Below are 13,991 nucleotides of genomic sequence, written 5' to 3' on the forward strand. Positions count from 1 at the left end.
GAATATGCTGTCTTTTTGAAAACAAAGCCATTTGCGGCCTTTGGCCTGCTATACCCAAGACGCTTCCCCTAGCCCTCTGACATACAGGTCTGGGGTTGTGGATTACTGAATGGGGTAAGAAGGGCACACTAAAAGAAAAATATTGTAGTGTTATATGTTCTGCTTAGTTTGAAAACAGGTTGGTATTGCTTTAAGAAACAATAATGTACCCAAGAGGTTCTCTCACTTACCTGATAATCTGAGTATCTGGGTCTTGGAAGACCACTTCGAGTGAAGACAACCCCTCGTATGCTGCACCTAACAGAAAGGTCCCAGCAGGTGCCTGAATCCGACGTGAACCACCTTTCTCTCCTCTGGGATATGAACTGCTTTTTCAGGGAGGGGACTGCCAAGTCTACTTTGGTCCCAGCTCTCCAGTCCAGAACATTCTGCTTTGGAATTTGGACTCAGCTGACAATATAATCACTGAATCCTCTCCAGATATCCTTGGGGCTTTTGATAATAGTGCCAGTCTCTTGTTTGTTTGTCAAGAAGGTAATTGCCCTAAATATGTTATTTCATTTGTACGAGACTCAAAAGCTCCAAGGGACAGAAAGAAACACAGGTTCAAAAACTTCACTCTAATTTCCCACAGTAGAGTAAGGGAACATTCCATGCAGACAGCTTGTATTTATGAGCTAGAGGAAGGAAACCTTTGCTAATTTTCCTGGCAACAGCAATTTACTTTATGGGAGTCTTCAAATTTGAGCTGCTGAAGTACTTAATGAACAATATTATTTACAAACTTTAGGTGTGCCAGTGTTCAGCACACCTCATGAATGACCACTCGTATGCTCCTCAGGCTGAGGCAGAGTGACATCGTGGTGGAGACCATGAACCTGGGTGTCAGGCAGACCCAAATCTAGTACTTATGTGACCTTTGGCAGGTCTCTTAACTGCATGCACCCCAGTTTCCTTCTCTGTAAAATGAAATAAAAGTAATTCCTGCTTTGTTGAGTTATTGAGAATATCAAACATGGAAAAATCATAAAACACATGGCCCACGCGAGGTGTGGTGGCTTGCGCCTGTAATCTCAACACTTTGGGAAGCCAAAGCAGGAGGACTGTTGGAGGTCAGGAGTTTGAAACCAGCCTGGGCAACAAAGTGAGACCCTGTCTCTACAAAAAAATCAAAGAATTAGCTAGGCATGGTAGCACGTGCCTGTAGTTCCAGCTACATGGGAGGCTGAGGCAAGAGGATCACTTGAGCTCAAGAGGTGAAGGCTGCAGTGAGCCCTGTTCGCACCACTGCACTCCAGCCTGAGAGACAGAGGGAGACCCTGTCTCAAAAACAAAACCAAACAAAAAAAGACACTTATTACAATGTTTGAGATATAGTAGGCCCCCAGTGAATGACAGCTGTTCTTCTAGAATAGTACTACATCTACAGTCAGAAGCTGCAGAGGCTGTTTTGTATGTTTACTGATCTATTTCCCTGATATATGTTCACTGATATATTTTTGCGGAAGCTATTGTGTATGCTCACTGATATATTTGTTTTGCCCACTTTTCCCATCTTCTTGCTAATTCATTGCTGTTGTTAAGTGGGGAAAACAATTTCTTCCCTTGCAACATCCAAGGGTTGTTTTGAGCATAACAAAGGACAGATACGCATGGGGACACTTGGAAAATCATGGAGTCCAGCACAACTCAAAGCAGGGATTGAGCACCAGACAACAACAGGAAGCTGCAGGATCTTGAGATCTTTCTGACAGCTGCAGGGGGCCTTTGCCAAATATTCCTGAGCACCCTGCCAGGAGCTGCTCCTGAACACTCTGGGGCTTCGTAGCACAGGAACACGCATGGCTGCAGGAGGGCGCACTTCCTCCAAGCACCTGTCCTAAACAGGATGCTCTGAGCACACAGTGGCTTCCTGGGAACCCCACGTCCTGTGCAGCATCTATAGTTGTGGGCCTCTATTGTTTCACAGCATGGAAGGCAAACAATAGAAATTATTTTTATCAATAATAAACAATTTTTCTTATTTTATTTTTTTAATTCAACCTCCATAGAGATTGTCAAAAATGACTAATGCTGACTATATTGCAACTCTATTATTATTACTGAAATTAGCATTTACCGTATGCTTCTGTGCACCACTACACCAAACACTTTGATATGCATGTTCTCATTCTTTAAATTTATTTTTATCTGTATTTACGATTTTTAAAATTGAGATAGGGTCTTGCAATGTTGCCCAGGCTGGTCTTGAACTCCTAGGCCCAAGTGATCCTCCTGCCTCAGCCTCTCAAGTAGCTGGTACTATAGGCCCACACCACCATGCCCAGCCAGGTTCTCATTGAGTCCTCATAATCAATACTGCCCTCAGACACAGGCAAATAGGGCCCCTGCCCTAACTCCATTCCTTCCTCAAAAATGTCTAAGTGTGCTCTGGTACCTGGGATCGCTGGGGCCAGCAGTGCTGTCCGGATGGGGAATCTGAGCCTTCTCTTCACAGATCTCTCTAGTGATCCTCTGCATCTCTCCCATACTGGGCAAAGGGTTGGCCAGATGCCCCAAGGAACCCCAGGAGTCATGCCAATGGGGTTTCTTGGGGCCCTGGAGCTGGCTCCATTCTAGGAGACAAGCCGAGCAAGCAATCACTTCCTCAGGCTGGTGTGGCATTTCTTTCCCATGATTGAAACAGACTGAGCTGTTGACACACTGCCTTTGGGTGACTCAAGTTGTTTATATAGACAGGAGCCCTACAAAAAATATTTGCCCAGGGCCCCAACTACTCTAGGGATAGGCCTGCTCAAAGTGATCATATAAGGTATGCATTCCCTGCCTACCTTAGGGACAGAGAAACGCACTTGGAATTCCTAACTTCCCAAAGTAACACATTTAGTGAGTAGAAGAGCTGGGAGTCAAATTCTGGAATGTCCAACCTCCAAGTCACAAGACTTAACTAATCTCCCAGATTTCCTTATCTGCCTCCACTAAGATATGGATATCCCAATGATGATTACCTTTCCTGTATCCAGAACTCTCTGATATTGTTAATTCTCTTGTTCCCTCGTGAGGGAATCTGCTGATAAGTCATTATCCAGCACGCTTTCATTAAACTACAGCTTACCTGGCTTCCCCTTGCCTTCCTGCCTTCTCCTCCCAACAGATCTTATCTCTCTTTCAAGAGCAACAGCGGCTCACTCCAAAAATATCTGATCTGAGTCTCTTTGAGTAGAAACATTCCACAGAAGCACCGAAGTCATTCAGAATAAAGTGTTAGCTCTGGCAGAAATCTATATGTTTCATTTTTATTCCTATTTGTGGAATAAAACGTTTTTTCCTCAATAAAGGGATTCTAGGTATCCACTAGTATGTGGATCTGATTTTTGAGGGAGGTGTCCTTTGCTGCAATAGGCATAGTCAGTTGGTTCTGAACAAAGTCTGAGCAGAGCTTGTAAGGGGACTGGGAAGAAGACGTGGCTTCTCCATCCCCACTCCCTGCTACCCTAAAAAGGGATGTGCCTGGAATCATGACGAGAAGCTTGTTAAGAGTAAGAGACAAGGAGCTGTCACCATCAGCAGCTGTCAGTATCCTGTCCTGCCTGAGCACTGACCTGCTTGTCAGCCTTCTCTGTCCCAGCCGAAGCTCTGTAGAGTCCCAGTGAGACACCGCTTCACACCCACTAGGATGGCTAGAACAAAAAAGTCAGATAAGGCCAGGCGTGGTGGCTCACGCCTATAATCCCAGCACTTTGGGAGGTGGAGGTAGGCAGGTCACCTGAGGTCAGGAGTTCCAGACCAGCCTGGCCAACATGGTGAAACCCCACCTCTGCTAAAATTACAAAATTAGCCAGGTGTGGTGGCATGTGCCTGTAATCCAAACTACCTGGGAGGCTGAGGCAGGAGAATCATTTGAACTGGGGAGGCAGAGGTGGCAGTGAGCCGAGATCGGGCCATTGCACTCCAGCCTGGGCAACAAAGCAAAACTCCGTCTCAAAAAAAAAAGGCAGATAATAGCAAGTATTAGCAAGGATGTGGAGAAACTGGGACCTTCATATGCTGCTGGTGGGGATGTAAAATGGAGTAACCGCTTTGTAAAATAATCTAGAAGTCCTGCAGAAGGTTAGACACAGACTTACTACATGACCCAGAAATTCCACTCCTAGGTGTATACCCAAGAGCCCTGAACATATCATATGTCCACATAAAAACCTGTATATAATGATTCTTTTGATGTGTTCATGCATGTGTGTGAGGTGTGCCACCCTTGAACCTTGTTATGACATTGGCACATTACCCATCTGACATGAAAAAAGAGAAAAAGAAAAAACCTCGTATATGAATATGCATAGGGGCATGATTCATAAGAGTCAAAAGTTGGAAACATCCCAAATGTCCATCAGCTAGTGTAAGGAGAAACAAATTGTGGAATATCCATACAGTGAAATAGTATTTGGCCATAACAAGGAATAAAGTACTGACATGTGCTACAACATGGGTGAACCCTGAAAACATGCTAAGTGAAAGCAGCCATAAACGAAAGACCACGTGTTATAAATTCCATTCACATGAAATATCCAGAATAGGGAAATCTAAGAGGCAGAAGTAGATTTTGATTTCTTAAGGCTGAGAGATGGGGGTGAAGAGGTTGGGGTGGGGAGGCAATAGCTAAAGGGTACGGGGTTTCTTTTTGAGGCAGTGAAAATATGTATGTAACACATCAGTAACATACTAAAACCCACTGAACTGTATACTTTAAATGGATGAATTTTACAGCCTATGAATTATAGCTCAATAAAGCTATTGAAAGCTGATTGCAACAAAACAGAACATCTTAACTCCCTTACTTTGGCTAAACTGAATCCAGTTCAACTCTGGCTGTCCAAGAATGATGAGGAATATGTTATGCTTCCTAGCTCATTTGACTTAACTTTATACATTCATAGGGACCATGGTTAATCACCTTCTGCTTCCTGTACTACTTCTAGTGCTGACTTTGACAAGGCGTGAGCAGTTGGGTAGGTATCATCTTCATTAATAAAGGCACCATGATAACTTCAAAGTCCGAAAACTCCCAAGTGCAATAACTCTATCCTGAGAGTGGGTCTTCTCTACCTCTTTCCCAGGCAGAGGGATGAGTGACACGTTTTAATGAGATTCACTGAAAAGAAGCCTCAACAAGTTCTCTCAATATTAAAATGCTTTCTTTTTATTTTATTTTATATTTTTTAGAACATTTCACAAGACGAGCCCTCCCTACATAATGACACAATTTGGACCTCAACTTTACTTAGGTCATCTTGTGCTAGCCTCCATCTCCCGCCTTGAATATTTTCTTTCCATTCATCCTTTGTCATATGAAATAACAGCATCTACAGATAGAGATCTTTCTTTTCCATCATACTTCCTATTACTGACAGTTATTCCTACCAAGTTTGGAAAGAGATACATTTGTTACTGAAGATCATAAAATCCTGGACAAAAATATCCTTGGAATTTAGCTCCATAGCTGTACTTATGTTACATTCTCCATTTCTCCCACCCTCACCCCCATTAATTATATATTAAGGATAGTGTTTCCTTTGAAGAACACATTACGGAAGAATGATCTGGATAGTACTCTCTTAATTACGCCAATCACAAAACACAAAACCACGTCCAGAGAGGGTTATTTTACTTACCAAAAGGATCAACACTGTTACATACGCGCCCACGTGGGCAGTAGTCCTCGGGACAGAGATACAGCAAATGGGTGACAGTGGCACGCCTGTGAGCGGGGAAGGAGGTCCCAGAGACCCTCCGGTCCTCAACAATCAGTCTCTTTCTGTTCGAGCCCCTGGCACTGGTTCTCTCAGATGAGGTGACTTTGCTTTTCTCAGAGCTGCACAATTTCCCCAGACACTTTAGACCAAGGAAGGCAGGCATCTTGGCATGGATTTCCAAGAAATGAGAAATGGGCAGCGGGGGCTCAAGGAGCGGTGCTGGCCCACAACTCTCTCTGTTCCCCTGGCTCCTTACTGTCTCCTTTTCTCACTGCCCAGCAAAGAAGATTAAGGCAGATGTATTTAAGTGATTACCCTCAAGAGCTTAGGGTGCCATATTCTCAGTCAGATGATTAGGTATAAAAACAGCCACTAAAAGGAACTCAGTCTCAGACATGAATGCGTATTTGAACATCAGACTAATATCCAGAACAAGAGAAAGAATATAGCTGTAATATCTACAAGAATTCTCCTGCAAATACTCCTAGAGTATTCAGTATCATCTGGTAAGAGTACTGAGAATAGGGCTAGGGATATATACACATATTTTGTATAATCTAAAAATGTCTATCAGAAAAATCCCAGGGTAATAATTCCAAGTTCTCCAGTATTTCAGATCTCACAGGTGGAGGTGGGGGAGGCTCGATTAAAGATTCTCAGCTTTAACTTGTGACAAATCCAGCTCTCAGCCATAGCAAACAATCATTTCCTTTCCATTTTCTAGAAGGGAACCCCTCCCCTCAGTACCAGGAAAATCCTTCTGCCTCATTCCATTAAGCCAGTGTTTACTGTCTTAAAGTTGTTTCATGGGTTTTATTTGATGGCAGAATCATATGATGGAGACAGAATTAACATGTAGGTAGCTTCAGCTTTTCACAAAATTACAAGCTAGAAGGATCTTCACGGAATTAATGTATTGCTATAAAAAGGACAACCCCCAGTAATTATCATTTACTCTTTAACATCCACACAGTAAGATGCAGTACAATATGTGAACGTATGTGACCGTCTACAACCATACAAAAGTCACAAGCCAAAATGAATAAACTCACACTCCTTCTCCTGTCATTGGGCTATTATGTTCTAATATAAATTTCTTTTTATTAAAACCCTAGAATAGAACTATAGAGCTGACAAGGCCATCAAAGGTAATCTAGTCCAGTAGTTCCCAAATACTGCTGCGCATAAGAACCATCTGCCGGTATGGTTGCTCACGCCTGTAATCCTAGCACTTTGGGAGGCTGAAGTGGGAGGATTGCGTGAGGCGTGAGGCCACTTCGAGACCAGCCCTGGCAACATAGCAAGACTCTGTCTCTACAGAAAAAAAAAAAAAAAAAAAAAAATTAGAGGATTAGCCAAGTGTGGTGTCATGCATCTATAGTCCCAGCTACTCGGGAGGCTGAGGCAGGATGATTGGTTGAGCCCAGAAGTTTGAGGTTACAGTGAGCTATGATTATGCCACTGTACTCGTAGGTGACTGGGTAAGACTCTGTCTCAAAAAAAAAAAAAAAAAAAATTTGTAGAACTTTTGAAAAAATACAAAATATATATATGGGATTCTTGCATGTAGGGGTCAAGAACTTACATTTTTTTAATACTTTAAGTTCTAGGGTACATTGCACAATGTGCAGGTTTGTTACATAGGTATACATGTGCCATGTTGGTGTGCTGCACCCATTAACTCGTCATTTACATTTCTAAACATTCTCCCAGACTAGTGCCAGCACTCAGGAAGCACTGATCTACACCAGCCTTTAAGATGAGGAAGGTAAGTCTCAGAGAAGATGAGACTTTCTCAGGACAATGCAGAAAGCCTAGGGTGGAGCCAGGTCTTCTGAATTCCAGGCTATGACTCTTCCTATCCAATAGGTCCTTCCACAAAGGCCCCAGGCAGATGATGCAGAGAAAGGAAATTCTTGCTTCTTTTGTTACTAGTTCCTCATCTATTGGCAACACAATTCAAAAACCTGAGAATTCCAATTGGCTGGAATTATTCTACGCCAATGGGAAGCACGGTAGGAATGGAAGAAACAGACACTGTCTAGGGGCACTCAGACTGCGTGGACTTGGGGAAAGTGGGAACATGGGACTTCTACCACTACCGAAGTCACACCTCAAAATTTCTGCTCCAAAATTCTGGGAATTAAGCCTGACACCAACCTCCAAAGTCTTCCTCTAAAAACAGTTTACAAAGCAGGTAAAACAATCTGTACGTGTTCTTTTCCCTGCTTGCCTATTTTGAAGAACCTTCGGATATACAATGTAAGATGTTCTATCAATGTTTCTCAAAATGAGGGTAAGGGATAAAAGACCACACATTAGGTGCAGTATACACTGCTCGGGTGATGGGTGCACCAAAATCTCAGAAATCACCACTAAAGAACTTACCCATGTAACCAAACATCACCTGTTCCCTCCAAAACTATTGAAATTAAAAAAGAAAGAAAGAAAAGATACACAACTGGAAAAAAGAGTGGCATTCATCCGTCAAAAAAACAAAAAAAACATATTTCCCAAAATGTGATTTCTGGGCCAATTTGTTTAAGATGGAGATCCCTGAGGGCCACCTCAGCCCTACCAGGTTCTTCTAGAGTGTTTTCTAATAAACATTGTAGTGTGGAAACCCCTCCCTTTCACTGTTAATTCTTTCTTGCTGGGTTTCCTAGAGCTCTGCTCTTTGAAACCGAGAACCTGAGCAGCTACTTGCTTATATGTATTTACATGGTCTTTTTGTGAAATACAGATGCGTTTATACAGAGGCACGTGATGCAGCCACTTTGAAGGCAGGCTCTGGAACACAGTAACAACGCACAAACATAGACTTTGGACAGAAAGGAGATTATATCCTTCAAACCCAGCATCTTCCTGACCTGGAAAAAAGGTAACTATTCCATAACAAAGCTGTTCTGCTTTCTTGGTCCCTAAACTCGTCAAGCATTGCCCATAAAAACTATTTCCACTGCATTAACTCTACCTCAATGCTTAGCCATCGTATCTGCAGAGCATACACAGGACACTCCTAAATTTTTTTTTTTTTACAAGTTTACAGATCCATATATTTAGTTCAAGATGTAACTGTCTTCTAAGAGACTGCAAAAGGGAAAAGAAAATAAATTCTTACTCAATAACGGAATTATACGTAAAAATTTTGATACATTTTGTTAATTTTAGGCCAGGATGCAAAGTAAACTACATATGGATCATAAAGATGGCTAAAGAGAATAACAAATGGCTGCTTGCTTTTAAAGACAATCGAACTACATATAAATGTGAGGGGGCTGACTCCATTCTCAGGCAGTGGAGAGGGATGAGAGTTCAGATGCTGGCAGCAGTGACTGCAGACACCTGTGAACTAAGTTCCACTCCCCAAGTGCTCAGAGCTTTTCACTTACCCTCCTCCACATGGCTCCAGTTAAATACCTAGCAGAGGCCAAGCCTCCAGCCTTAAAAATAGACTTGCAGTGGTATCTGCCTGACAGCAACCTTTTCACCCAGGAAAGTACAGTTGCGGAAGACCCTAAAGAAGCACCAGTGGATTCAGGTCTTTCATCGCTTCCTTCTGCCACAGCCCACATGAAACTACAGTCACAGCAATCACAAAGGAGTGCAGTGGGTTCTGTGACCGTTTCTATGGTTCTATGATATGATATCACAATGCACCACATTACAAAGCTAATGATAATTACAAATGTTGAACTTCTGCCCAAGATTTTGCTGGCCTGTGTATCTTATCAGATAGGAAATTCCTAATCTTTCTAGAAGCAGCAAGCTCTTCTATGATAAAATATGAAAATGAACCATCAGTGGGAAAATTCACCAAGGGGCACTGAGGACACCCAACCTTTGCATGCTATAGGAGCTCAATAAACACCCGATGTGATGAGCCCCAGCCCAAAGCCAGGCGTTTTGGGGCTACACAGTGCTCGGGGAACAGATGCCTCAATTACTGGTCTTTCTTCATCAGTCACAGTGGTTCTCCACAAATGAACATGGAATTTATTCTATATAGTGATTTAAGTCTTTTTCGCAGACAAGTGTCCCCTCCCTGCTTAAATCATCTGCTAGGATCTACTTGCTTCTCACTAAAGAATAAAATTTTGTCAGAGAGCAAATTGCCACCTTACAATGCGAATATTTACGGAATTTAGTTTGCTAAGGAAATGGTCTGCAGTTAGCCTGTGGCCTCATCAGTGCCAACGGGGTTACTTTTCATTTTTGTTGTTGCTTTTTAATCAAAATGAACAAACAAAAAGACTTTGGCATGCCTTCTAAAAACACCTGCAGTTGCTCACAAGTCAGGATGATGTTTGCTGCTAAACAGAACAGATTAAGTGGGAAGGCTGTGAAAAAGGGGTGCAATTGGACTTCCAGGTAGCAACGACTTGGCCCATTTGAGGTTCTCCTGCTCAGCAGCGGCTATCCCTGCTCCCTGATCCCCGCAAGTCCTAAAGTTCAGTCCTTCTGCATGGTCAGCCCTGGGCATCTTCTCTGCAAAGCCCAATGTTTAAGGGGTCTTACCCATCCCTCCAAAGCAGGCTGTGATTTTCTGAGCATACTGGCACAGGCTCCGGTCTGGGCAGGTCTCCTCTGGAAGGCCTGCTTCCTCCATCCCTCTGCATGCAGCTGCTTCTCTTCCCGTAATGCCACTTGCCCAAGACTTGCTCAAAATGGAACAAGCAGCCAAACACCCTCTTCCATATCTTCTCTATTAATAATTCAGATACTACATAAAATCTGCTGAGCATTCAGGATTGAGAGCACCACGGCACTCTGAGGACTGAAGCATAATTAGTTTAACAGGCATCAAGTGTCTCAAATTACTCTCTGACAATACTCTGCATAGGCAACGTTCCCAAAGTGCAATGAGAGGCAGGCTTGGAATGCCTTCAAGAAAGCAGCCACAGATGAAGATCAGCTCAGAGTGGGGTCACAGGTACCCCCTGAACTCCAACTCCATATGTTAGACAAGACACTCCCATGAATCTCCTCCACAGAATCAGAGCACTAAGGTGCTGCCCACACATCACAATCCACCAGGCCGCAGTCTTTGTCAGCGGCCAAACCTTCTCTATGCCCTCAACCCATCTCTTCATCCTGCCCATGCTTCTTTTGCTTTTCCTGAAATTCCTCAACCTCCTTCTCATTGGAACTTTCTGAAAATCTACCTGTGCTTAAAAATGCAGCTCAAACATTACCTCCTCCATACAGGCTTCCAGAATCACTCTGATTAGAATCAATTTCTTCCTATCTTGTCCCCAGACAGCAGCTCTCCCATGGTATTTATAATCCTGCCTTGCAATAAGGTTACCTATAGACTGTCTTATTTCCCCTGCCAGCTGCTAAGCTGCTGGAGTGCACGAGTCTTGCCTTTGTCACCCTGTTTCCTTTACATGAGGCTCTGTATATACTTGGTACCCAATGCCTTATAAATAACCTTTGGTAATTCTCTATAAGTCACTGTGAAATGTGAGTAGCCAATACTTGAAAAGGCAGATATGAAAGACAAAACACACTCTGGCCATTATTAATGCTCTGCTAGAAGAGGAAAATGTACACATTCTATACTATAGTGTCTAAGAACTGCTATACTACATATACAGCTGCAAGATATAATTATCATCCTCCTGGTTAGAGCATATCTAAGTGCCACTGAACTGGAAGGCACTAAGTGGCAGGCACATGCCCAAGAGACCCTGGCCAGCCGTGGACATAGGAAGCTGTCCCAGTAGTTGGTAATTAGGAGACAGGCTGTCCTTGCTGGTGGGATAAATAGCTGAGTGTAGAACCAGAAACCCCAGCGTCAGCATTTCTCTGCACCTCCCCTGACAGAGGTGCTGACCCTGGAGCAGGTGCACGGTGCCTGCCTGCTCCAGCTTCCCCACCGTGGCTCTCCCAGGAGGAAAAATGCAGAGGGAAGCGTTTCTAATGGCACCGTTTGAAGTATTTATAATTCGTCTCTCTCAACACTGAAAAGCTCTGACTCACTCTGGCAAACCTCATGTTCACTGTCAATTTACTAGGAAATCTCCAGTACCCCAGATAATCTATTTTCTGACTATGCTATTATCAGGGCTTCTCGCTCACTGGCTTCCTTTTTTGAGATCTTTCACCTGTGGACTTCAGCTTTAGCTTCACAGAACCTCCTATAGTTTATGGTCACAAGAAATATGTAAGATAGATAAGGAATAGAACAGGAGACTGGGTTAAAATCAGTGTCAGGCTCTTCTCTATCCTTTGAGACTGTGAGCTAACTAAAACATTCATTAAGTGCCTACAATAGGGCCAGGTGACAGCAGCCTTAATGATGAATAATGTAGCAGCCCACAAAGAGCACACACATTAGCAGGAAACCAGGCATGGGTGTGCCTAACTACAGTGCAACATGGTAAATACCATGCCAGTGTATCGTTATAGCAGTAAAAGTCTGGGGGTTTGACTTAGAGTTTGGGGATATGGTTAATGATCTCTTAATTTTCTTTTTAAATTTTTTTTTTTTTTTTTTTTTTTTTTTTTTTTTTTTTTGAGACGGAGTCTCGCTCTGTCGCCCAGGCTGGAGTGCAGTGGCGCGATCTCGGCTCACTGCAAGCTCCGCCTCCCGGGTTTACGCCATTCTCCTGCCTCAGCCTCCCGAGTAGCTGGGACTACAGGCGCCTGCCACCTTGCCCGGCTAGTTTTTTTGTATTTTTTTTTAGTAGAGACAGGGTTTCACTGTGTTAGCCAGGATGGTCTCGATCTCCTGACCTCGTGATCCGCCCGTCTCAGCCTCCCAAAGTGCTGGGATTACGGGCTTGAGCCACCGCGCCCGGCCTAAATTTTTTAATGTTTCTCTCTTTTTAAAAAATTTTTATTTTACTTTATTTTTGAGATGGAGTCTCGCTCCGTCACCCAGTCTGGAGTGCAGTGGTGTGATCTTGGCTCACTGCAACCTCTGCCTCCTGGGTTTAAGCAATTCTTCTGCCTCAGCCTCCCAAGTGGCTGGGATTACAGGTGTGTGCCACCGTGCCTGGCTAATTTTTGTATTTTTAGTAGAGATGGGGTTTCGCCATGTTGGCCAGGCTGGTCTTGAACTCCTGGCCTCAGGTGATCCGCCCACCTCAGCCTCCCAAAATGTTGGGATTACAGGCATGAGCCATGGCCTAATGTTTCTTTCTTAATAAAATGTTCCAGAACAGAGATGTGGCATATGTTTCACATTTTACATGAACAACTTTATGTATTTCTATTGCATTCCCAATGATGATACGCACACACACAAGGCTTTCAGTCCACAAGGGGTGTGTCAAATGTGCTCCCTCGCATTCGCTAGATGCTGCGCTCTGATTTTTTTGAAAGAGCATGAGAGGGAAAGATTAAGTCACCCTGGTGCTGGTAGGATTGTGAAGAATCTGGTGTTCCATCTGGGCCTTGAAGACAGACTGACCAAGGGAATTAAGGAGGTTAGCGGAGGGCAGAAAAGAACATTCCAAACAGAGGATGCTCCAGAATAAAGCTTCACTCAGATCATACAAGTTGATGGGAAGGAGGTCAAAGGACATGGAGAAGCTCTTAGAAAGAAAAACCTATCCTTCCACATATAAACAACTCTATTTAGAGAGAGAACACGGCGTGACCTTTGAGCAGGCGCAAAGCAAGCCTTTAAAAGCATACTCAATTGTCATTCTTTCTTTAGAGCACCAGAATTCTGGGAAAACCGTTGGCACGGATCCACAAATACATTTCACACTGATTCAGTATTAACAGCCCCTCTCAGCGCTTGCTTTGTCCAAGTATTTAAAACCACAAATTTGTTAATCATAGCAGAAGTCCTGTGAGATGGAGGCCCCACATCTCAGACTGAGAAACTGAGACCTGGGAGGGTACTGCTTTTCTCTGCATTAAATCCACAGTCAAAATTAGATGTTTGAAAAGAACCTAAGCTCCCCAAAGGGAATCCCAGGCCGTAATAGGAATAAAAGATGCCTTTGGCTATTTTGGAGTTCACAGTTATAGAAGGTTTTAGAATACAGTTGTTTAAATGTGGCTACAGAGGGACAATACCTTTCTAACAATGGAGAACTTTCTGCTGTCTTCCCATGGTGTGGGCAAATCAGGTGACCTTTCTCCTGAATCCTTTATCTAGAAGGCACAATTTATTGGGTACAAAATTGGCAGTCTCTGATATGAAAATGCTTTCGGGCAGAATCATTGTTCAGGCATCACTTCATCTATTGGCTGCCAAGATAGGGTGTGCAATACCTACAA

General features: G+C 43.4%; 1 protein-coding gene and 1 pseudogene across 32 annotated transcripts in view; one reads left to right on the forward strand and one right to left on the reverse strand.

The window, feature by feature from the left end:
- ABLIM1 (actin binding LIM protein 1) overlaps positions 1-13,991 on the reverse strand; it is a 388,728-nt gene that overhangs the window by 214,799 nt on the left and 159,938 nt on the right. For 3 of the 32 annotated variants that reach the window (XM_077947590.1, XM_077947598.1, XM_015148245.3), the window contains exon 1: positions 231-640. The exons of the other annotated variants lie outside the window; for them this stretch is intronic. The gene's annotated coding sequence lies outside the window, so the exon portion shown is untranslated. Of the gene's footprint in view, positions 1-230; positions 641-13,991 lie in introns of those variants that run through there. 32 annotated transcript variants of the gene reach the window in all.
- Positions 4,198-4,295, forward strand: LOC114670248 (small nucleolar RNA U13; annotated as a pseudogene).

Source organism: Macaca mulatta, chromosome 9, assembly GCF_049350105.2.
Source record: "Macaca mulatta isolate MMU2019108-1 chromosome 9, T2T-MMU8v2.0, whole genome shotgun sequence".
Classification (NCBI taxonomy): Eukaryota; Metazoa; Chordata; class Mammalia; order Primates; family Cercopithecidae; genus Macaca; species Macaca mulatta.